This window comes from Procambarus clarkii, chromosome 53 (genome assembly GCF_040958095.1).
Source record: "Procambarus clarkii isolate CNS0578487 chromosome 53, FALCON_Pclarkii_2.0, whole genome shotgun sequence".
Classification (NCBI taxonomy): Eukaryota; Metazoa; Arthropoda; class Malacostraca; order Decapoda; family Cambaridae; genus Procambarus; species Procambarus clarkii.
The window spans coordinates 9,983,042-10,007,634 of record NC_091202.1 but is presented as its reverse complement, the minus strand read 5'-3'; the positions used below and the strand labels follow the sequence as shown (position 1 = coordinate 10,007,634).

General features: G+C 42.0%; 1 protein-coding gene across 2 annotated transcripts in view; it reads left to right on the top strand.

Moving 5' to 3' along the window:
* Positions 1-939: 939 nt before the first annotated feature.
* LOC123767098 (organic cation transporter-like protein) overlaps positions 940-24,593 on the top strand; it is a 297,560-nt gene continuing 273,906 nt past the window's right edge. The window contains exon 1 of one of the 2 annotated variants that reach the window (XM_069304722.1): positions 940-991. The gene's annotated coding sequence lies outside the window, so the exon portion shown is untranslated. Of the gene's footprint in view, positions 1,007-24,593 lie in introns of both variants that reach the window. The other variant, XM_069304723.1, reaches the window with a different exon arrangement.

The following is a 24,593-nucleotide window of genomic DNA, read 5'->3' as shown; positions in this document are numbered from 1 at the left end:
AGAATTGATTTTTCGATTACCATCGACAGTGAAAAGAAACGTAAGAAATATTGAGAAAATTCGTGTTAGAATTATTAATCTTACCTTTTCGGTCATATTTAACAACATATATTTACAAGGACTGCTACCAAATTATATATATAAATATATATATATATATATATATATATATATATATATATATATATATATATATATATATATATATATATATATAGCAGTCTTTCTTGTAAACATATATTATTAAATATGACCGAAAAAGTAAGAATGATAATTCTAACACGAATTTTCTCAATATTTCTTATGTTTCTTTTCACTGTCGATGGTAATTGAAAAATCAATTCTCCAAAATTCATTTTTATTTCTAGTCTGATGCGACACTTGAACGCGTTTTGTAATAACTTATTACATTTTCAAAGACTTTAGTTTACACACACACAACTATAACCTGCAAACACTAAACAGTGTTCTACTATGCTATAATTTAAACGGTGTTCATTTTATATACTTGCATTTGGGTGAGGTGATATGTTACAACAGTTTTGGATGAGGTGAAAACAAAGAGTTTGTTTATATAAACAGCGCTTGAGTCAAGGTTCCTTGCCAGTGCATTTTCAGCTTACAGTATTGGTTGGTATTGAGGGTGTTGTAACATTAATTTCGCGTCTGTTGTGTTTGTAGTGCGTGTAAAACTATTGCAATACAGTATACATTATTTGTGTATGATGCAGAGGTTTAAATATCTGCGTTTAAACTTTTAAACCTCTGTTTACAGAGGTTTACAACGAGGTTTGTCCCATGGGTTGGGGGTGTTGCTCTACTCCTCCCCCTCACCACTCGTCGAGAGCCAATACCCCACAACCAAGAACAAGTGCGTGCCACTACATGCATCCTCGGAGTTTATTTATACAGAGAGTCCTTGTGCCAAGATGTCTTGCTCAGTCAGCTTGCAGTTGTGGTTGGTGTTGAGTGTGCTGTTAAACAATCTCGCGTAGGTGTACTTGTGGTGTGTGTAAAACTATTGCAATACAGTATACATGACTTGTGTCTGATGTAAATATGTGTTAGAGTAATGATACGCCTCAGTTTAGTCGTTATGTAGCAAGAATTTAGGTAGATATAAGCTTGCAAGTTCAGTTTACCTTCGGTGTATCGTGTTCGGTGTACAATATGTGTAACAGGCGTAAAGGTAATGGTGGTACATGATCATCCAGGTATTTGGCTCATATATAATGTTTTATGTTCTGTGGTCTTCGTACCTAGATATGGTTTTAAGGGCTTTTAGACATTCAAATTTCGTTATACCTAATGCTGGTTTAGCATTGATACACCCTTAATTTTTGTGACTGACGAGCGGGAATTAAGTTTTTTTTTTCCAGGGTATATTTCTGTACAGCCCCTAAGCCTCTGGCTGGCCCACTAAGTGTTACTTGTTTCTGTTTTACTTAGGCGGAGTATGAGTATTTATGACTGGCATAGTCGCTTCAGTAAGATTATGCCCCATGTGTTTAACAATTTCTTCTGCTCTGTTGAATTTAAGTTGAAATGTTATTGGGTTTGCAACTGTGCACTGTGTTAGATAATGTTCCAGTGGTCTGTCAGGCATTTCTCCAGTGCTGACATTTCCTCTCATCTTCTGGAACCTGTAAACCTATTTCCCATGCACATGGGGTATCCAAGCCAGATGCGATCTAAGTATACTTCTGTTGTTTTGCTGCTCTCGTTCATCAAAATAAGTGGTTTGTAGTTGGTTGAATTCTTGTACCAACCCGCAGATCCTGATGTTGCAACTCCTGTATTCACCTAGTTGTGCTTACGGGGGGGGTTAAGTTTTGGTAAGCAACGCAACTGGTATGTACAAGACACCTTAATCCACTTGACCATCACGACCGGACAAAATGAGGTGATAGCCGAGGCTATTTGAACCACCCCACCGCCGGCACTCGGAAAACTTGGCTTATTAGGCAAATCGGGCCTTGCATAGTAGGCTGAGAAGTGCGTTCTGGCTACTAGGTACGACATATATATATATATATATATATATATATATATATATATATATATATATATATATATATATATATATATATATATATATATATATATATATATATATATATATATATATATCTGAAAACTCACACCCCAGAAGTGACTCGAACCCATACTGCCAGGAGCAACACAACTGGTATGTACAGGGATGCCTTAATCCGCTTGACCATCACGACCAGACATAAGGAAGTGATAGCCGAAGCTATTTGATCCACTTCCCCGCCGGCACTCGGATGGTAATCTTGGGCATAGCATTTTATCAAATCACCTCATTCTTTGGGGCACACGTGAGGAACACAAATGCGAACAAGCCTGAATGGTCCCCAGGACTAAATGCAACTGAAAACTCTGGGAAGTGGTTCAAATAGCTTCGGCTATCACTTCCTTATGTCCGGTCGTGATGGTCAAGCGGATTACGGCGTCCCTGTACATACCAGTTGCGTTGCTCCTGGCAGTATGGGTTCGAGTCACTTCTGGGGTGTGAGTTTTCAGTTGCATTTCGTCCTGGGGACCATTCAGGCTTGTTCGCATTTGTGTTCCTCACGTGTGCCCCAAAGAATGAGGTGATTTGATAAAATGCTATGCCCAAGATTACCATCCGAGTGCCGGCGGGGAAGTGGTTCAAATAGCTTCGGCTATCACTTCCTTATGTCCGGTCGTGATGGTCAAGCGGATTAAGGCGTCCCTGTACATACCAGTTGCGTTGCTCCTGGCAGTATGGGTTCAAGTCACTTTTGGGGTGTGAGTTTTCAGTTGCATTTAGTCCTGGGGACCATTCAGGCTTGTTCGCATTTGTGTTCCTCACATGTGCCCCAAAGAATGAGGTGATTTGATAAAATGCTATGCCCAAGATTACCATCCGAGTGCCGGCGGGGAAGTGGTTCAAATAGCTTCGGCTATCACTTCCTTATGTCCGGTCGTGATGGTCAAGCGGATTAAGGCGTCCCTGTACATACCAGTTGCGTTGCTCCTGGCAGTATGGGTTCGAGTCACTTCTGGGGTGTGAGTTTTCAGTTGCATTTAGTCCTGGGGACCATTCAGGCTTGTTCGCATATATATATATATATATATATATATATAAATATATATATATATATATATTTTTAAATAGGGAAGGGAGTACCACCTCTGGCTGGAAGAAGGGCAAAATGGGGGAAGAAGGGCAAAGGGGGACCCATAGCCTCGGAGGAAACCACACATAACGCATTGGAGGGAATGTGTATTCCCTCCAATACAGTTTCTGTGTGCTTTTCTCCTACCACCCCCTTCCCTTTTTTTTTTTTCCTTTATTGTGTATTTAAAGGTTACAAAACATACAAGACAAATGCCTAAAGGTTATGGATCTCTTGAAGCTCCTCCGCTTCTGGACAGGAACCGAGGACGCAGCAAGCATTTCCCCTCTGGATCGCCACACTGAGACGCTGAAATAAAAAACTGGAAGCCCTTGGGTCTCTGGTGACGTCAATGAGCTTGGACCCCAATTCCTTGAGAAATCCCAAGGCACTCTTGCCCCAGGGGCCATGCGTCTCAGACGCTATGGGAACAAAGAGGTATTGACCTTCCAGTCGCCTGTACTTGAGTGATTTTGCTGTTTCCCTGTGGTTGGCCGCCCCACCTGCTTGATCAGCTCCGAAGTGTACATAGGTGTCAGCCAGGGTGGATACACATGTGTAGTCCCACACCAACTGTCTACCCTCCTTCCATGAGTATATGGTGATGCCATCAGGGCGAAGTGCTGGGAAATCCGGGTTTTGGACCCCTAGGATGCGAGGTTCTCTCTCCGCTGGGCACCCAGCTGAGACGAGGCTTCTCTTGATGATGTCATTGACCTCGTTGTGTCTTGCATGCCAGCCCTTTGTGCTTCCGCAATGCAACCCATGCAGTCCGTATTGGTCTGCTTCCACCCTGTTGCAAATACACTTGTATTCAGTGTGAATTGGGGCACCAAGGCGGAGGGCCACTGCTACACGAAGGGATTCTGGATCTAGGCGCGTGCCCATTGCAGACATGGGTACTGCCAGGAGGAAGTCTCCTGCATGGGGGGCACGAACTGCTCTGAGGCGGGCTTTCTCCTTGTCTGATGTTGCTACGCTTAGCATGGCATCAGCTACTTTTTCCACTAGAGGGTGGTCCCAGCCGGACTGTTTGTGTTGTTTTGTTGGCTCTATAATGGTTTCTGGGGCTGCAAGAACATTCCACTGATTTGAACATTCAGTGAAAGTAGTATATATATATAAAGTATATATATATATATATATATATATATATATATATATATATATATATATATATATATATATATATATATATATATATATGTATATATATATGTATATATATATATGTATATGTAAGGCGTTGGTGTTCGGCTGTTTCAAAAGCTGGGGCCAGGCCTTCGTCACATAGCAAAAAAAAAAAAAGAGAAGTTTGTCCTTTTGTCTGTGGTAAGGTAATGGGAAGACACACAAAACACAAAGTATAAACAATGAAATTTTTAATTACTCTAGAAAACAAGATATGAATAAAAACAATATCGTAAAATTCAAAACAAGTCAACAAACAAAACAACATGAATAATTACTGGCAATGAAAATTTTACACTAAGACAAAAATGCAAGTTATAGTGATAGCAATATAAATAAGGTGAGGTGCTGGGAATACTGGCTTCAAGCTGCCACCTCCCTTAGTACACGACAGCCAGGGCTTAGTCTACTAATAGAGAGATGTCAACTCCAAGGAGCACAGAGATATTCTGAGGAGTCGGCGTGCTGCTGGCCCAGATGTCGACTCATGGTGGTGGCGTGAGTGCAGGTGCGGCGAGACACCAGCCAATCAGCAACAGGCAGGCGGAGAATGAGCAGTTTGCTGGTTGACGGCGGGCGGTAGCCGGTGTGTCGGGTTGTGCATGGTACGATTTGCTTCCTGGGCAAAACGTTTGGCGATACTGGTGGACGTATCTTCAATATAGTATCTTGTACCTGAAAGACGTAAATATGTAGGGAAGAGCAGGCTCAATCTCTCTTGAAAGAGATTATCGTCACAACTCTCCCTCGAAGCCTGCGGTTCTGGAAGAAGTTACGTCTTCATGTGGTGGAGTGATAGTTGGAGTTGCTTCTACTTCATAGACTCTGGAGAGGGCGTCGGCTATGATGTTGTCAGAACCCTTGATATAGCGGATCTCCAGGTTGAAATCTTGCAGATATAAAGCCCATCGTAGAAGACGTTGGTTATTGAATTGGGCTTGATGTAAGAAGCGGAGAGGATTGTGGTCTGAGAAGATGGTGGTAGACCTGGCACCTTGTAGGTATGGAGCAAAGTGCTGGAGATTCAGGACGATGGAGAGTTGCTCCTTCTCGATAGTGCTGTAGTTCCTCTGGTGGGGTTTCAACTTGTAGCTGTAGTAGCTGACAGGCAGAACCTCCTCGCCTCGTTGCTGCATCAGGACACCCCCGATGCCGGTACCACTGGCGTCGACATGAAGGATGAAAGGCTTGGTGATATCTGGCGAGGCGAGAATAGGATTAGAACAGAGGAGGAATTTGAGTTGTTCGAAAGCAACGGTTTGCTGCATGGTCCAATTATACCGTTGCTTGGGACTGGTTAAAGTGATTAATGGTGTTGCTACCGTACTAAAATTTCTCACAAACCTACGGTAGTAGGAGGCAAGACCAAGGAAGCGCAGGAGCTGCTTCCTGGTGGTAGGCTGTGGATAATGCTGGATGGCTTGAGTGTGTGTTTAACGGAGCTAGGCTGCCACTCCCAATTACATGACCCAGATAACGCACTTTACCTTTGGCAAAGGTGGACTTGCCCAGGTTGATGGTGAGGCCGGCTGTCAGAAGCTTGGCGAACAGTCGTTGCAGCTGGAGCAGATGTTCGCTCCAGGTGTTGGATGCTACGACGATATCATCCAAATAGGCGTAGGTGTTATCCAAGCCCTGGATGACGCGGTTGACAGCTCTCTGAAAGGTGGCCGGGGCATTACATAGTCCGAAAGGAAGGCGTTCATACCTGAAAAGTCCAAAGGAAGTGATAAAGGCAGATATTTCTTTGGCTCGCTCTGCTAGACACACTTGATAATACCCCTTAAGCAAGTCCACTTGGGACAAGTACTGGGCATTACCAATGGCGTCAAGAATGTCATCTATCCGTGGCAAGGGGTATGCATCCTTGACAGTCACATTATTTAACTTACGGTAGTCCGTGCAAAGTCTCACCTTACCTTGGGGTTTTGGCACCAAGATACAGGGTGAGGCCTAGGGGGACTCACAAGGTGCAGCCAGTCCATGATCCAAGAGGTACTGCACCTCAGCACGCATGACTTCCTTCTTGCTAGGGCTGATTCGGTAGAAGGGTTGACGAATCGGCCGGGTGTCAGGGAGCAGCTGGATGTCGTGCTGGGTAACATTACACTCTTGTGGATCATCTCGGAACAACTCCTGATGTTCTTTGAAGATCTTGACGAGAGGTGCACTATGATTGTCCTGAAAATAATTGGGAAGATCAGTTAGGATTTCCGAATTAGAAAGCGCTGACTCCTTGTCAGTGCTTTCGGGAGGAGAAGCAGGGAAGGTCTCACTGTGGATGTATAGCTCTTTAAAGGAAGAGTAGTTAATCATGACAGTGGGAGGAGTACCGTTATATAGCTTCAGGAGGTTGACGTGGCACAACTGGGTCTTCCGCCGCCTATCTGGAGTCTCTAGAACGTAGTTGTGGTTGTTTCTGCACTCCTGTAGGTAGATGCGGTAGGGTCCTGAAAACCTGTTTTGTAAAGGAGAACCTGGGATAGGGAAATAAGCAAGTACGAAGTCTCCCGGTTTAAATTTCCTTACTTTGCTGGTCTGGTCGTAATGAGTCTTCATCCTCTCCTGTGCTTTCAATAGATTATCTTGGGCAAAACTGTGGACCCTCTCTAGAATGTGTTGTAGGGTTTGAAGAAACTGGGGCACATTCTGATGCTCACTGAAGGTGGCATCACGTAGAGAGTCTTTGAAAGCCTTGAGAGGAGTACGGCACTTACGTCCATAGAGCATCTCATAAGGAGATACTCCTAGGGACTCATTGGGAAGACTTCTATAGATACACATTATCAGGTCAATTTGCTTATCCCAATCCTTAGAGGTTTCATTACAAAACTTCTTCAGGAGTGCTTTAATAGTCTGATGACTACGCTCAAGAGAACCCTGTGAAGCAGGATGATAGGGGCTGGACAATACCTGTTTGATGTTGAACTCTTCCAGTGTCCTCTTGAAGAGATCACTGGTGAAGTTGGTGCCACAGTCGCTCTGAACCTCCCTTGGAAATCCATACTGGGTGAAGATCTTCAATAAGTGTTTCACAACCGTAGCAGCCGTAATGTTCTTTACTGGAACTGCTATGGGGAATCTGGTGGTAGGACACAGGATGGTTAAGATATAGGCGTTACCTGAACTGGTCCGAGGTAAAGGACCAACACAGTCTATAATAAGTCTGTGGAAAGGTTCCGCAGGCACCTGTATGGGAGTCAGTGGTTCTCTGGGAATAGAGATGTTCGGTTTACCTGCCATCTGACATGTATGACACTGTTTGACGTACTGTTTGACGCTATTTACCATACCTGGCCAGTAGTAGTCATGACGGATTCCATGGTAGGTCTTGTTAAATCCGTAGTGGGAGAGTGCTCCGTGGGCCAGGTGTAGAATAGTGGGCCGCAGGCTGGCAGGAATCACTAGTTGTTCGACGTTGGCCCAATCGTCCTCCTCCTTCAGTTTACTGGGTCTATATCTGCGGTAGAGCAACTCGTTCTCTAGGAAGAACCCAGGAATACTGTCAGGTTGAGTCTCAGCCTGGAAAAATAATGGTGTCAAGGTAAGATCTTCCCTCTGTAACTTACGGAACTCCAACTTGGTCAGATTCGGGGGTAGTTTCTGAGGGTCTTGAGGGACAGCGGTAGCAGTAGAGTCAGCTGGCTGTGGTCGTGCAGCTTGTGCACGGGTGGTCACTAAAACCGGAGGAGAAACTTCATCACTCTCTTGAACCTTTGCTGGAACATACTCAAAGATGGGATTATCCATTACAGAGGTACACACCTGGGGTTTGTCCATGACGATCAGGTTGGTCGGTTGCAGGTCTTCTGCCAAGTCGTTGCCCAGGAGAAGTTGCACTCCAGGCATGGGAAAAGGCTTTTCCCTGATGGCGACTTGGACTTTTCTGGTCACGAAGGGACAATCCAGGTGGACTCTGGCGAGAGGATAAGGAGTGGTAACAGTGAGGTCAGTGATGAAGACAGTTTCTCCGGTGTAGGCGATATTGGGCACAGCTGATTTCAAAATAATTGATTGAAGAGCCGCTGTGTCCCTCAAGATCTTCAGTTTGAAACGTCCCTCCGGATTTGAGCCGTTGGTAGAGACAGCTCCAGTATACAGGTGTTTACTGAAAAGAGAAAGATCATTAACATGAACACCACCATTCATCACAGGCTTACCGGACTTAGGAGGAGTCTGTTTGGGTTTAGTGGATTCAGTATTTCCTTTGTATTGAGACTTACCACATTTATCTATGGTATGTCCATAGAGTCTACAATACTTACAGTACAATTGCGAGCCAGCTTGATCGGTACTCACTTTCTCGTAACTGTACCAAGACTTCTTACTGGAAGATGGTTCTGGTGTCAGCCGGTGGATGAGGCTGTAAGTGTCAGCCGACTTAGCACACTTTAGGTAGTCGGTTTCTTCTTTATCTGCTAAATATAAACGGACAGGAGGCGGCACACGTCTCAAGAATTCTTCAACTAGCATGAGGTTGACGAGTTCTGCAAAGGTAGAGACATGTGCTGCTTCCAGCCATTTCATAAAATATCTCCTTTTGGTATTAGCAAATTCGAGAAAGGTAGTGGTACTTGCCTTAAGATGGTCACGGAATTTCCTTCGATAACTTTCGGTGGAGAGAAGGTAGGCGTCCAACACTGCTTGTTTCAGAGTCTGGTAGTCATTCTCAGTCGCCAAAGTACTGAGTGTAACTGCAGCTCTACCTGTGAGATGTACTCTGAGAAGGGTTGCCCATTGGTCGGCAGGCCAACTAAGTTGATTAGCAAGGGTCTCAAAGGTGGTAAAAAATACATCAACTTCTGTCTCTACGAATGGTGGCATTAACTTACTTGCATGCGAGATATTGAAACTGACAGGAAGACTGGCGGTAGCTTGCTGGCGTTGAGCGAGGTGTGTAGTTTCCAACTCGAATTCTTGTTGACGACATTCCATAGCCAGAGTTGCTTGCGGTTTGTCATGCTCGCGTTGCATCTCCAATTGGCGTTGTTTTGTTTCAAGCTGTATTCGCTCACTTTCACGGAGTATTGCAAGCTCACGTTCCTTGAGGGCGATTTCACGTTCCTGTTCTTCCTTCCGTATGGCAGCTGCTTCCCTTTGCTGCTCTCGTTCGATCTTGGCAATTTCTAGTTTGAGTTTCATCGTTGCCAAATCAGTTTTATCTGCAATAAAGTAAGTTTCGTGAGTTTCAGAGTCTATCTTACCTTCCTCTAAGAGATGATCCAGTAACAGGTTATGCAGTTCATTTTTGTTGGCTTGGTAGGGAACTTCTAGTTGATACTCATGTGCAAGAGTTTGTAATTCAGTCCTCTTGGCACGACTTAAGGTCCCTATTTCACCTGCTGGATCTGTACTGAAAGCTTGGAGACGAAACATGGTGAAATTAGCAAATAAATGCACAACGAATATACTGTTGTGATATGGTGAATGTCAGTAACAGGACAACGTGGCAACTGGTACCTATCCTGTGGAATCGTTAACAATTAATGTTAATTTCAAGATGATAAATGATTAATGAATCAAGGTCGCAGGAAATATTGTACCGGGTACTCAATGTAAGAGGATAAGGGCAAGAAAATCCTACTAAATAAGCGAAACTGAGTTTCTAAAACAAATGAAACAGTTAATTGCCTCAAAAGTGAATTAGGTAGTTCAAGAATGTAGGCATACCTTGCCGAGTCTCTATAGGACATAAGCAAGTTTTTCCCACTGAAATTAATATGATACTTACAGAATTAGCGAACTTTTGTGCTCTGAAAAAGAAGGCTAATTCCCTACCAATGTAAATATCATCATCTCTGACCGACGTGTAGGGGTGCGAGATGTCAACTGGTGACGAGAACTGCTGCTGAGGTCCCAATTCAGCAATTAAAGTTCGTGCGAGAGGAACTATGATCCTCTTTATCCTCCTACCGTCGGATTGCAGAAGATTAGGTGCACTTGACCCGGGGACAGACCACAGTACCAGAGTACCAATATGATGATCTGCCGAAAATATGAGAAATATCCTAGGGACAAAAGATGGTAAACACGAGTAATAACACGGAGGGAGAGATGACCAATTAAGAGAATGACTGAGGCCTACAGTCTCCACGCAATCCAAAGTTGTCTCACCTTCACCATATGCTACTCTCGGAATGCACAATACACACAGCACCATATGAAAATAAAATTGAATATTGAAAATAGTGAAAAGTTACTTTACCAAAGCCAAATACGCTTACCACAAATTTACGATCTGGTACCAGTACCTGAGTGAAGCTCCCAGACAGGCCCCCATGTAATGTGACGGTAAGGCGTTGGTGTTCGGCTGTTTCAAAAGCTGGGGGCAGGGCCACGTCACATAACAAAAAAAAAAAAGAGAAGTTTGTCCTTTTGTCTGTGGTAAGGTAATGGGAAGACACACATAACACAAAGTATAAACAATGAAATTTTTAATTACTCTAGAAAACAAGATATGAATAAAGACAATCTCGTAAAATTCAAAACAAGTCAACAAACAAAACAACATGAATAATTACTGGCAATGAAAATTTTACTCTAAGACAAAAATGCAAGTTATAGTGATAGCAATATAAATAAGGTGAGGTGCTGGGAATACTGGCTTCAAGCTGCCATCTCCCTTAGTACACGACAGCCAGGGCTTAGTCTACTAATAGAGAGATGTCAACTCCAAGGAGCACAGAGATATTCTGAGGAGTCGGCGTGCTGCTGGCCCAGACGTCGACTCATGGTGGTGGCGTGAGTGCAGGTGCGGCGAGACACCAGCCAATCAGCAACAGGCGGGCGGAGAATGAGCAGTTTGCTTTTTTTTCAGGGATATTCCTGCGCGGGCCCTAAGCCTCTGGCTGGCCCACTAAGTGTTTCTTGTTTCTGTTTTACTTGGGCGGAGTATGAGTATTTATGACTCGTATGGTCGCTTCAGTAAGATTTTGCCATATGTGTTTAACAACTTCTTCTGCTCTGTTGAATCTAAGTTGAAATCTTAATGGGTTTGTAACTGTGCACTGTGTTAGATAATGTCCAGTAGTCTGTCGGGCATTTCTCCACAGTGCTGACATTTCCTTTCTAGTTGACGGCGGGCGGTAGCCGGTGTGTCGGGTTGTGCATGGTACGATTTGCTTCCTGGGCAAAACGATACTATATTGAAGATACGTCCACCAGTATTGGTGATACTGGTGGACGTATCTTCAATATAGTATCTTGTACCTGAAAGACGTAAATATGTAGGGAAGAGCAGGCACAATCTCTCTTGAAAGAGATTATCGTCATAAAATATATATATATATATATATATATATATATATATATATATATATATATATATATATATATATATATATATATATATATGTATATATATATATATATATATATATATATATATAATCCGCCCTGGGAGTATGGGTTCGAGTCACTTCTGGGGTGTGAGTTTTCATTCGCATATAGTCCTGGGGACCATTCAGGCTTGTTCGCATTTGTGTTCCTCACGTGTGCCCCAAAGAATGAGGTGATTTGGTGAAATGCTATGCCCAAGATTACCATCCGAGTTGCCGTCGGGGAAGTGGCTCAAATAGCCTCGGCTATCACTTCCTTTTGACGGCCGTGATGGTCAAGCGGATTAAGGCGCCCTGTAGTTACCAGTTGCGTTGCTTCTGGGAGTATGGGTTCGAGTCACTTCTGGGGTGTGAGTTTTCATTCGCATATAGTCCTGGGGACCATTCAGGCTTGTTCGCATTTGTGTTCCTCACGTGTGCCCCAAAGAATGAGGTGATTTGGTGAAATGCTATGCCCAAGATTACCATCCGAGTTGCCGTCGGGGAAGTGGCTCAAATAGCCTCGGCTATCACTTCCTTTTGACGGCCGTGATGGTCAAGCGGATTAAGGCGCCCTGTAGTTACCAGTTGCGTTGCTTCTGGGAGTATGGGTTCGAGTCACTTCTGGGGTGTGAGTTTTCATTCGCATATAGTCCTGGGGACCATTCAGGCTTGTTCGCATTTGTGTTCCTCACGTGTGCCCCAAAGAATGAGGTGATTTGGTGAAATGCTATGCCCAAGATTACCATCCGAGTTGCCGTCGGGGAAGTGGCTCAAATAGCCTCGGCTATCACTTCCTTTTGACGGCCGTGATGGTCAAGCGGATTAAGGCGCCCTGTAGTTACCAGTTGCGTTGCTTCTGGGAGTATGGGTTCGAGTCACTTCTGGGGTGTGAGTTTTCATTCGCATATAGTCCTGGGGACCATTCAGGCTTGTTCGCATTTGTGTTCCTCACGTGTGCCCCAAAGAATGAGATGATTTGGTGAAATGCTATGCCCAAGATTACCATCCGAGTTGCCGTCGGGGAAGTGGCTCAAATAGCCTCGGCTATCACTTCCTTTTGACGGCCGTGATGGTCAAGCGGATTAAGGCGCCCTGTAGTTACCAGTTGCGTTGCTTCTGGGAGTATGGGTTCGAGTCACTTCTGGGGTGTGAGTTTTCATTCGCATATAGTCCTGGGGACCATTCAGGCTTGTTCGCATTTGTGTTCCTCACGTGTGCCCCAAAGAATGAGGTGATTTGGTGAAATGCTATGCCCAAGATTACCATCCGAGTTGCCGTCGGGGAAGTGGCTCAAATAGCCTCGGCTATCACTTCCTTTTGACGGCCGTGATGGTCAAGCGGATTAAGGCGCCCTGTAGTTACCAGTTGCGTTGCTTCTGGGAGTATGGGTTCGAGTCACTTCTGGGGTGTGAGTTTTCATTCGCATATAGTCCTGGGGACCATTCAGGCTTGTTCGCATTTGTGTTCCTCACGTGTGCCCCAAAGAATGAGGTGATTTGGTGAAATGCTATGCCCAAGATTACCATCCGAGTTGCCGTCGGGGAAGTGGCTCAAATAGCCTCGGCTATCACTTCCTTTTGACGGCCGTGATGGTCAAGCGGATTAAGGCGCCCTGTAGTTACCAGTTGCGTTGCTTCTGGGAGTATGGGTTCGAGTCACTTCTGGGGTGTGAGTTTTCATTTTCATATATATATATATATATATATGTATATATATATATATATATATATATATATATATATATATATATATATATATATATATATATATATATATATGTATATATATATATGTCGTACCTAGTAGCCAGAACGCACTTCTCGGCCTACTATGCAAGGCCCGATTTGCCTAATAAGCCAAATTTTCCTGAATTATTATATTTTCTCAATTTTTTTTCTTATGAGATGATAAAGCTACCCATTTCATTATGTATGAGGTCAATATTTTTTTATTGGAGTTAAAATTAACGTAGATATATGACGAAACCTAACCAACCCTACCTAACCTAACCTAACCTATCTTTTTAGGTTAGGTTAGGTTAGGTAGCCGAAAAAGTTAGGTTAGGTTTGGTTAGGTAGGTTAGGTAGTCGAAAAACAATTAATTCATGAAAACTTAGCTTATTAGGCAAATCGGGCCTTGCATAGTAGGCAGAGAAGTGCGTTCTGGCTATTAGGTACGACATATATATATATATATATATATATATATATATATATATATATATATATATATATATATATATATATATATATATATATATATATATATATATATATATATATATGACGTACCTAGTAGCCAGAATGCATTTCTCAGCCTACTATGCAAGGCCCGATTTGCCTAATAAGCCAAGTTTTCATGAATTATTTGTTTTTCGACTACCTAACCTAACTTTTTCGGCTGCCTAACCTAACCTAACCTAACCTATAAAGATAGGTTAGGTTATGTAGGGTTGGTTAGGTTCGGTCATATATCTACGTTAATTTTAACTCCAATGAAAAAAAATTGACCTCATACATAATGAAATGGGTAGCTTTATCATTTCATAAGAAAAAAATTAGAGAAAATATATTAATTCAGGAAAACTTGGCTTATTAGGCAAATCGGGCCTTGCATAGCAGGCCGAGTACGACGTTCTGGCTACTAGGTACAACATATATATATATATATATATATATGTCGTACCTAGTAGCCAGAACGCACTTCTCAGCCTACTATGCAAGGCCCGATTTGCCTAATAAGCCAAGTTTTCATGAATTAATTGTTTTTCGACTACCTAACCTACCTAACCTAACCTAACCTAACTTTTTCGGCTACCTAACCTAACCTAACCTATAAAGATAGGTTAGGTTAGGTTAGGTAGGGTTGGTTAGGTTCAGTCATATATCTACGTTAATTTTAACTCAATAAAAAAAAATTGACCTCATACATAATGAAATGGGTAGCTTTATCATTTCATAAGAAAAAAATTAGAGAAAATATATTAATTCAGGAAAACTTGGCTTATTAGGCAAATCCGGCCTTGCATAGTAGGCTGAGGAGTGCGTTCTGGCTACTAGGTACGACATATATATATATATATATATATATATATATATACATATATATATATATATATATATATATATATATATATATATATATATGTCGTACCTAATAGCCAGAACGCACTTCTCAGCCTACTATTCAAGGCCCGATTTACCTAATAAGCCAAGTTTTCATGAATTAATGTTTTTTCGTCTACCTAACCTACCTAACCTAACCTAACCTAGCTTTTTTTGGCTACCTAACCTAACCTTACCTATAAATATAGGTTAGGTTAGGTTAGGTAGGGTTGGTTAGGTTCGGTCATATATCTACGTTAATTTTAACTCCAATAAAAAAAAATTGACCTCATACATAGAGAAAAGGGTTGCTTTATCATTTCATAAGAAAAAAATTATAGTAAATATATTAATTCAGGAAAACTTGGCTTATTAGGCAAATCGGGCCTTGAATAGTAGGCTGAGAAGTGAGTTCTGGCTACTAGGTACGACATATATATATATATATATATATATATATATATATATATATATATATATATATATATATATATATATATATATATATATATATATATATATATATGCAAACAAGCCTGAATGGTCAAGCCTGAATGGAACAAGCCTGAACAAGCCTGAATGAAAAGAATGAGGTGATTTGGTAAAATGCTATGCCCAAGATTACTATCCGAGTGCCGGCGGTGGGGTGGTTCATATAGCCTCGGCTATCACCTCATTATGTCCGGTCGTGATGGTCAAGTGGATTAAGGCGTCTTGTACATACCAGTTGTGTTGCTCCTGGGAGTATGGGTTCGAGTCACTTCTGGGGTGTGAGTTTTCAGTTGCATATTGTCCTGGGGACCATTCAGGCTTGTTCGCATTTGTGTTCCTCACGTGTGCCCCAAAGAATGAGGTGATTTGGTAAAATGCTATGCCCAAGATTACTATCCGAGTGCCGGCGGTGGGGTGATTCAAATAGCCTCGGCTATCACCTCATTATGTCCGGTCGTGATGGTCAAGTGGATTAAGGCGTCTTGTACATACCAGTTGTGTTGCTCCTGGGAGTATGGGTTCGAGTCACTTCTGGGGTGTGAGTTTTTAGTTGCATATTGTCCTGGGGACCATTCAGGCTTGTTCGCATTTGTGTTCCTCACGTGTGCCCCAAAGAATGAGGTGATTTGGTAAAATGCTATGCCCAAGATTACTATCCGAGTGCCGGCGGTGGGGTGGTTCAAATAGCCTCGGCTATCACCTCATTATGTCCGGTCGTGATGGTCAAGTGGATTAAGGCGTCTTGTACATACCAGTTGTGTTGCTCCTGGGAGTATGGGTTCGAGTCACTTCTGGGGTGTGAGTTTTCAGTCACTTCTGGGGTGTGAGTTTTCAGTTATATATATATATATATATATGTCGTACCTAGTAGCCAGAACGCACTTTTTGGCCTACTATGCAAGGCCCAATTTGCCTAATAAGCCAAGTTTTCCTGAATTAATATATTTTCTCTATTTTTTTTCTCATGAAATGATAAAACTACCCATTTCATTATGTATGAGGTCAATTTTTTTTATTGGAGTTAAAAGTAACGTAGATATATGACCGAACCTAACCAACCCTACCTAACCTAACCTAACCTATCTTTATAGGTTAGGTTAGGTTAGGTAGCCGAAAAAGTTAGGTTAGGTTAGGTTAAGTAGGTTAGGTTGCCGAAAAACAATTAATTCATGAAAACTTGGCTTATTAGGCAAATCGGGCCTTGCATAGTAGGCTGAGAAGTGCGTTCTGGCTACTAGGTACGACATATATATATATATATATATATATATATATATATATATATATATATATATATATATATATATATATATATATATATATATATATGCATATATATATATATATATATATATGCAAGTTCCATTTTATTTCCAAACACTGGTTAGTTTGATTATTAAGATCAGGAGTTTGCTCCTGATTCTTTCTTTGTTCTCTGATTTGCTCTTTGAGATTATAGGCTTCAACGCTCAATTATATAACCCCCAAAGCCGGCCTTATATGCAAACTGTAATCGTGCAGCCTCGCGCATCAAAATAAACAGGATTGCCTTCTTGATCGGTCATTGTAATGCTCACACTGTCGACAATTGAAGTGTTCAGAGGTTTATATAACTTCTTATTGCCACCGCCGTTCCCATTTAAAAAGACAACATCCAGTATATTGACCAACTGATCACCATAACTTGTAGGCATAATTTTGTCGCAATAAATACACAAATTATCCATCATTCCTCTCGGCTGCGGTGGGTAGACACATAAATTAGTTTCCTTGCTGGTCTCATATTTTATACCCCTGATGAAATATATGACATAATCCTCACCTGTCTCGGCGCCTATTACCTTCTCGATCGCACGCCCGAACGATAGCGAAATTCGGCAAACCATATTATATACCTCTTCACCCGGTCTTTGGAACTGCGACATTATGGCGTCGCTGTATATGGCATTAAATTGATTGCGATTATAGCTTGAATCGTATTTTATATACGTCGTCCCGTATTTTGGATACAGCTTTTTATAAGCTTTATCTATAAAGCTCAATTCCTTGCTTGACAATATATTGGCTATTTCATTGTTAATTTCATTATTAATTTCCTTTATGCTTCCTGCCAAAATGTTGTTTTTCAGTAAAAACTTCGAATAGGTGTGTTTAAAGCCCGTCATTTCTACATTGGTGCATATTAAACCAACCCTCACATAACTCTCTAGATCGTCTTTTATAATCACGTATTGATATGTGGGGAACAATAATTTCTGTAAACACATTTCATAGGCGCGCTTGGGATTCAAATTTAATTCCTTATACAAGTGATTTGAAAAAGCGCTGGGAATGTTATCTGGATACAGATCTGCATTGGCAACGTTGGTCGCGTATATGATGTGAGTGTCCATTCTGGCAACAGTACCAGGTCACGGGTGGGCAATGAATAAATGCTCAAATCGCCGTAATTTGTTTTTAATATGCCAACCATGAAGGGGCGACCCGATCCCCGCGACCTTGGCCCGCTTAAGCGGGAGGTTAGAGGTCGAGCCAGGCACGCTCCGTCTCCTGTTAATTCCCTCATCGATAACCTGTCTGCGAGCCGCGGCGCTTCTAAATAGATCCACCGGGATTGAAGCCACATTAAAAAATAGTTTTGCTAGAGGTAGTTTAGTAGGGGCAAATAAAGCATTATGGACTGTCATCCCATATATAATATCATTAATTATATGCAAACCAACCACAGGACTCATTATATTACCATTAACGTCCCATTTGACAAGCCCACTCTCGTCGAAATATTTTAAAAGTGCCCTTGCATATTCGTGATGTATTGCTTTTAATCTCAGATTTATCAGATGCGTTACAGTAGGATTAGATCTTTCGGGCTGGGCGTGCTCAGTCGTCTGTTGCGGGGGCGTCGGCATCGGTATCTCTGGCACTGTTGGCAAAAGGGACAGCACTTGCTCGTCCATTATTTTCCGCGGGACTAAATAATACTCTCTCATTTGGTAAATAAACGCGACAACAGATTATCGGCAATGGGAAGGAGAATAGATAGGATATTACCACCTCAATTGCTAGTTAATATATTTTTTTTAAATTGCCGCGGAAGGTTTTTTGCAAGCTACCACACGAATTATTGAACTATATTTTTTCATTTTTTTTAAAACCTTGCTAGGCACGGGTAATTTATTTCTTAAAAGATTTTTTAATATTTCTGATAGGCAATTTATGTGTGGCTTTTTAATTTTTCAATTAATTTCTTTCTGCTAGAATACTTAAGATCGGCTAATAGTCTCATCAGATCCCAGTATTTCTGAACTAAAGGCTCCTTCATAGTTTCAGTACGTCATCGGCATCGACCCATTGGTCGAATGATTGATCGTAACCCTCGTATCTGACTTTATATTGCAACTGACCATCGACTTCTCTCTTGCTCAAAACCTTTTCAATATTGAAGGCGGCGGGCAAATGGGTGAGGGTTAGTTCTTGTCTATAAAACCCCCCGTCAATATTACCCCCGTACAAATGTTTAAAATAGTATAAGGGACCCTCTGGCTATGGTCCACTCGCGCGATTGTGAAGATTTCTCGTGTATTCTGCTGTTTGAAACCTTTTTTAAATTTCGAAACGCGATCAGATAAAGTAATGCGTACTGTTTCTCCAACCTTCAGCTGTGGAATGATGCGCCGCGATGTTTTGCCTGGGTTTTTATACATGAAGTTAAATAGATTGACAATCTCTCTTAGTTTCGTTAAAGCATGTACCTCTCTGGGGGTTCTGCCCCCCCCCCCCAACCCTCGGTGAGGCGAGACATTATATGTTTTTACAACGGCAGGCAGCACCCCTATATATTTCAATGTGTTGTGCGAAGTCATATACTTGTAAAGCTTAGTTTTCAAAGTACGTATGAATCTTTCGGCTATGGATGCTTTTGTTTCCTGAGAAAATACACTATACAGCACAATATTTTTAGAGGACAACATCCTTTTCACACACGCGTTGTAAAATTCACCCCCGTGATCTGAATTAATTTTCCGCACCCCGCGCGAGTGAGGTCTCTCTAGTATAGATTTTAGTGCCCTACACACAATGTTCGCGTCTTTACTAGTTAGCGGCACTACTTGAGCAAACCTGGAGTATATGTCCACACAAACAAGCAGATATTTGATGCCATTATTCATCCTTGCCAACTTCCCCATTTCTGCTAGATCAATAGACACATAAACCCGTGGTATAGGACTCAAAACTCGTCGACGCGCGAATTTTCAAGGTTGTAAATAATGCACCGTATATGCATCTGAGGATTTTAAGTAATCTCTCACATCGTCCAGTGTTATGTCAGAATTAAGTAATTTAGCTGCTTTATATAATCTCTGCACGCCTCCAAATCCCCCAATGGAAGTAGGATCATTATAAACTCGATCGAGTATTTGCTGTTTCTTGCTCACCATTGATAAACTATTTCAAATGGTTTCTCTTCGACAATATTCCCACGCAAAGTTATGCTGGCGGGTGTGCTTGACCCCAGATCTACAAATAAATACCATAGGGTTTGGCAATGACCTTTTTATATATTTCTAGAAATTTCTTTGAATCCTGCTTCCCAAATATTTGACGTCCAAAAGTCTCAATTTGAGAAAAATCTCTTGATTTGACTAATAAGAAATGCGAGGCATTTAGGCTTATGTTCCTAGAATATTTTCCAGGGAAAAATATATTTTGCGTGATCAATATGGCAGAGATGTTATGATGACGCCCCCTGGTGAAAATATCAGAAACAATTTTTGAATTTGCGCTTTCAGTAAAGAGATCGTCGATTATTATCAGTATTGGGGAATTATCCATTTGCTCATCCAAAGGATCAATAATGCTCGAATGAGCAATAATTTTTCTATTAATTTGTGGATTGTTCATCAACTCAGAATATCCCCCACCACATATAATTATTCGAGCGAATGTTTCATGATACTTGTGCATGAGTTTGTTGTATAATAATGATTTCCCCGCATTTGAATAACCCGCTATTATCATCCGACATGGTTCCCTGAAGATGTTAAGATGGGCCTGAGATATTATCTCATTAGGTCTTTCCATGTTTGGGGCAGAGTCTCTACTGTTTAATATGTGCACTGTGGAATGTTTTTTATATATGGAAAAGAACACGGGGGGGGGGGGATATAAAAAAAAAACATGTATTTCTTTTTTATAGAAACATAAACATGATATATACAAGCTTAGGCGTGACAAAGAAAACATTAAAAAATACATACTTTTGTTTATTGAAACAAAAACATAATATATACATATTTACGAGCTTAAATCTATAGGTCGGCAAAACACTTTTGCAAACATAATAATAATAATAGGTAATAATAATAATAATAATAATAATAATAATAATAATAATAATAATAATAATAATAATAATAATAATAATAATAATAATAACATCCCCTACACACACACACACACACACATTAATGTGAGAATGCAAACAGTTTTTTTTTTAATGCAGAGGAGCGAGTATATTTCACCGCAAGTTTGGGAATAGGCTTTGGGCCAAAGAATCTCTCTTGGCCCACATATTGAAAATTGTGTAATGACGCCGTCCTGCAGGGCGTATATTTTGTTCCACATTTTCCTCTACATCCACATTCATCTCCAAGTCACTAAAGACCGCCTCCTCATCCTCTGGATTGTGTGGAATATCAGGGTGACCATAAGCGAGTGAAACGGTGGGGCTTATTACGTATCGCTTATCATCAAACGCGGATAAGCCTCTCTTGACAGTAACGCATGTGCACATTTGCCCGCCAACATTTCTAATAGACCTAGTCACAAACCTCCGACATGTGTTTGTTTCAAGGGCGTCTATGAAAGATGAGTGTTCTAGCCCAGCTTGCTGACGTCGTGTGATCCCCTTGCATCTGCAAATGTGCTGTTTATCCAGCGTCACTAGCGAGTACATTTTGGGCTTAAGGGCAACGAGCTGGGTTATAATTTTAGACCCTACTTCGGACTTTAAAAGACCCAGTTTGCCTTTTTGCCCGATTGAATATAGAGAATGATCTTCGGGGAAATTGCTAAAATCAATGTGGCATATGAGCGGGGCCTTATTAAGCTCTTCAAAAGCATCTTTGCAAGTAAGCTGAATAATGTACGAGTCAGTGTCTGTGTAGAGCAGTTTTGCCTTGTCACCATATTTCGCTTTGACCGTGTCGTACCAAAAGGAATATAGCCGCCTTTTAGCTATTTGAAGAATTTGAAAGCCTAGATATGTGGGCGTGTCGATAGTGAGTGAATATTTGCGGGTCGTGCATAGGACACGGTCCTCACTCAGCAAAGTCTCTCGTTTGAAAAACGGGTCGTGCGCGTGTTTGAGGAACTGTTTGCGAGTTGTGGTTAAATAGTATTTATTGGCATAACGCTCCAAATTCGTTAAAGATTTGCCATATATTGCGTTATTTACAAGTTTAAATGCCTTAGACTTAATTGCACAGGTCGAGTTTGTTCGCTCGCGAATATTGCTATCTACAAAGGACTTGATGTGCGCCCTCTGCTCGAATTCAAAGATAGTGTGCACGCGCGAGACTTCCACCCCTAGTCGCATTAAAAGCTGAAGCAAATCTAAACTAATTAAATAGTCACATTGTGCTTCATGGGTGGCAATGAGTTTTCGATTATTGTGCGGCAGCTTGCGATTTTCCGCAACTAGGATCGACTTGCTGTATTCTGACAGTTGTTCCGTCACGATGTCGGCGTGTGCTAAAATTAATGGCAGGTCGTCAGTGTATCTAGCAACGTCGGGGGAAACTTGTTTAGTGTCACACAAAATCCAATAACCGCCCTCTTGATCGCAGTCAATATTTCTCAAACCCTGCAATAGCATTTCATCGCGTTCAGCATCAGTTAGGCAACGGAAACCGCCAGTGGGGAGCTTTTCACTCATGCACGAGATAAAGGATGTTGGTTCCATCCTCACCAGACCCCGCCCCGGTGTAATGGTTCTCGGCGGCAGACAGTTGCTTTACAATTGACGTAAAGCCTCCTCTTAAATTCCTGCGAATGAGGTCATACATTCTAGGGTCTGATATTGGATCTAGCACCACCTTACTTTTGAACATGAAGGCTTCCCATGCGAAACTAGATAAAGAGAGGTAATATGCAATATCTAATCTATAAAGATCTAACATAGTGCGTCGCCACACCGTGAAAATGTCGGCCAAAATGCCAGTATCAACTTTTAAATACAAGACGAGATATTCGCCAATATTGCGACACTTGGCCAATTTAAAGACCTCCAACGCTTGTTTGTATTCTTTTTCAGGGAGCTCTTCCTGTGTTAAGGTATTGAAAAATGCATCTCTGGGGGGGAGCTGCGGTTCATTTAATACATCCCAATTTGACACGTAATCATAACAAAAGGACTGATTGCCAGTTAACAATAAATTATGGGCCTCAGCAGGGACCTTATCTAACATGGCGAGAGTGAACGTCGTATCTTTGCTGCTGTCGATGTGTTCCTTGGCTAATTTGGGCAATGATCCATTGAGCAAGGCTAAGCTGTCCATAAATCTAAGAAAGTCAATGTCAACTTTCATAAATTTATACCCGTCTTTGGACATAATGTCTACGTTGCGTTTGGGCACGTTTCCTAACTCGTTTAACAAAACCCCTAAATCATACGACGCATTATGTGAAAACGTGTGCAAGTATTTGTAGCCATCTTTGCACTGGAGCGAGAGCATAGGGCGGCTAAGTAATTATGTTCTCTCAGTGAATGATCGTGGTGCCTATTTTTGACGATTTTGGGCCTGAAAGGTTCGTCGCATATCTCGCACATGGTCTGACTCTTGTAAATCTCCTTTTGCTCCTTCGACATGTGCAGATGGTAATATGGCTGTTCTTGGGCTATTCTGGCCCACGAGGAGGATAGTTTATTAACGAAATGGGTTGCAGAATTGGGCCCGAGGTAGAAATATTTTTCGACGATATTATAGCGACGGGCTATGATTATGTACGCATATGCGATGGCCCTGTGACGTGCTTCGATTATGCCCTGTGGCCTATCCTTTTGCAGGGCACATTCGAAATCGTAGTAGCACGTGTGGCTTGGCCCGTACGCTCGCCCAAAATGTTTAAACTCTATTTTCTTTTCTGGGGGAGGAAAATGCAACGTTTGTTTGACTTCGCAAGTTGCTTCATGTTCGAGCATTTGATGGTGGGAGGGCGATTAGACAGCTGTGGCAGAATTTATGATCAGCTGGGATGTTTTCCGAATGAGACCTCGTATTACGCACATATTTGGTAAAGTTCTTGATGAGGACCAAATGTCGGCCTTCCAGCATAAGTAAAGATATGACATCCTTAAAATTCCCACGGCCTTTTCTAGCCAAACTAATGTAATGACGACCATTATCTCCTTTTGCCAAAACATAAATAAATATCGAAGACCTGTTTAAATATTCGACTTTGGCGATGTCGTCAAAAGATATCGGCGTGCCTATATTATTACTCCATCTTACTTGTCGGCGTCACCATCGCCCAGATTTGGCCTGATTGTTGATGTTGTTATAAAGGAGCCCGCGGGCCAAACATTTGTGCACAGCGATGCACTGCATAATGGCAAATATTGGCTTCCCCTCGGGGGTTGAATATGTGGCCTTTGCCCCGTAACTTGGCCGGGTAATCTACGAATGAACCCAGTCGAACTGGGTGTTCGATGAGGGCCACATTTATGTAAAACCCCGAAATCGACTCTATCCCGACACTCGACCCTTCCTGTTCCCCTAGCAACTCCTCTAGTTTATTGTCGATCTCTTCGGCCCACAAATTAACAAGCTGTTCTACTTCCTCTTGAGTTATGGCACGCATTTCCCCGCGCATGTGCATTACTGGATCAAAATCATCGTCGGGCTCTACGTTGAGCCTCCGCACCGCAAACGTAAAGTCAGGGAAAAGTCGAATGTCTGGATGTTCTAAAGTGAATAACCCATTGACAAAAAATCAATGAAAAATGCGCGATATGTTCGTAAATAAGCCCCTGGATCACCCTGCACGTGCTCTGGCACGCTAAATGAATAGCGTGTGTAAGCCCCATTGAAATTGCGAATGATGTTCACAATTTCAATATCCCGAGGAGGGGGAGGGGAAGGAGAAGGTGGCGGTGATGAGTCGACCGACTCTGGCGAGGTGTTGGGTGATGAGTCTGCTGGGTTTGATGATGAGGCGTGACTGTCAGCGTCTGAAAAAAAGAGGTATTAATAACAGTATTGTATGTATGTAGTGTGTGTATGTAGTGTGTGTGTGGTGTGTGTGTGTGTGTGTGTGTGTG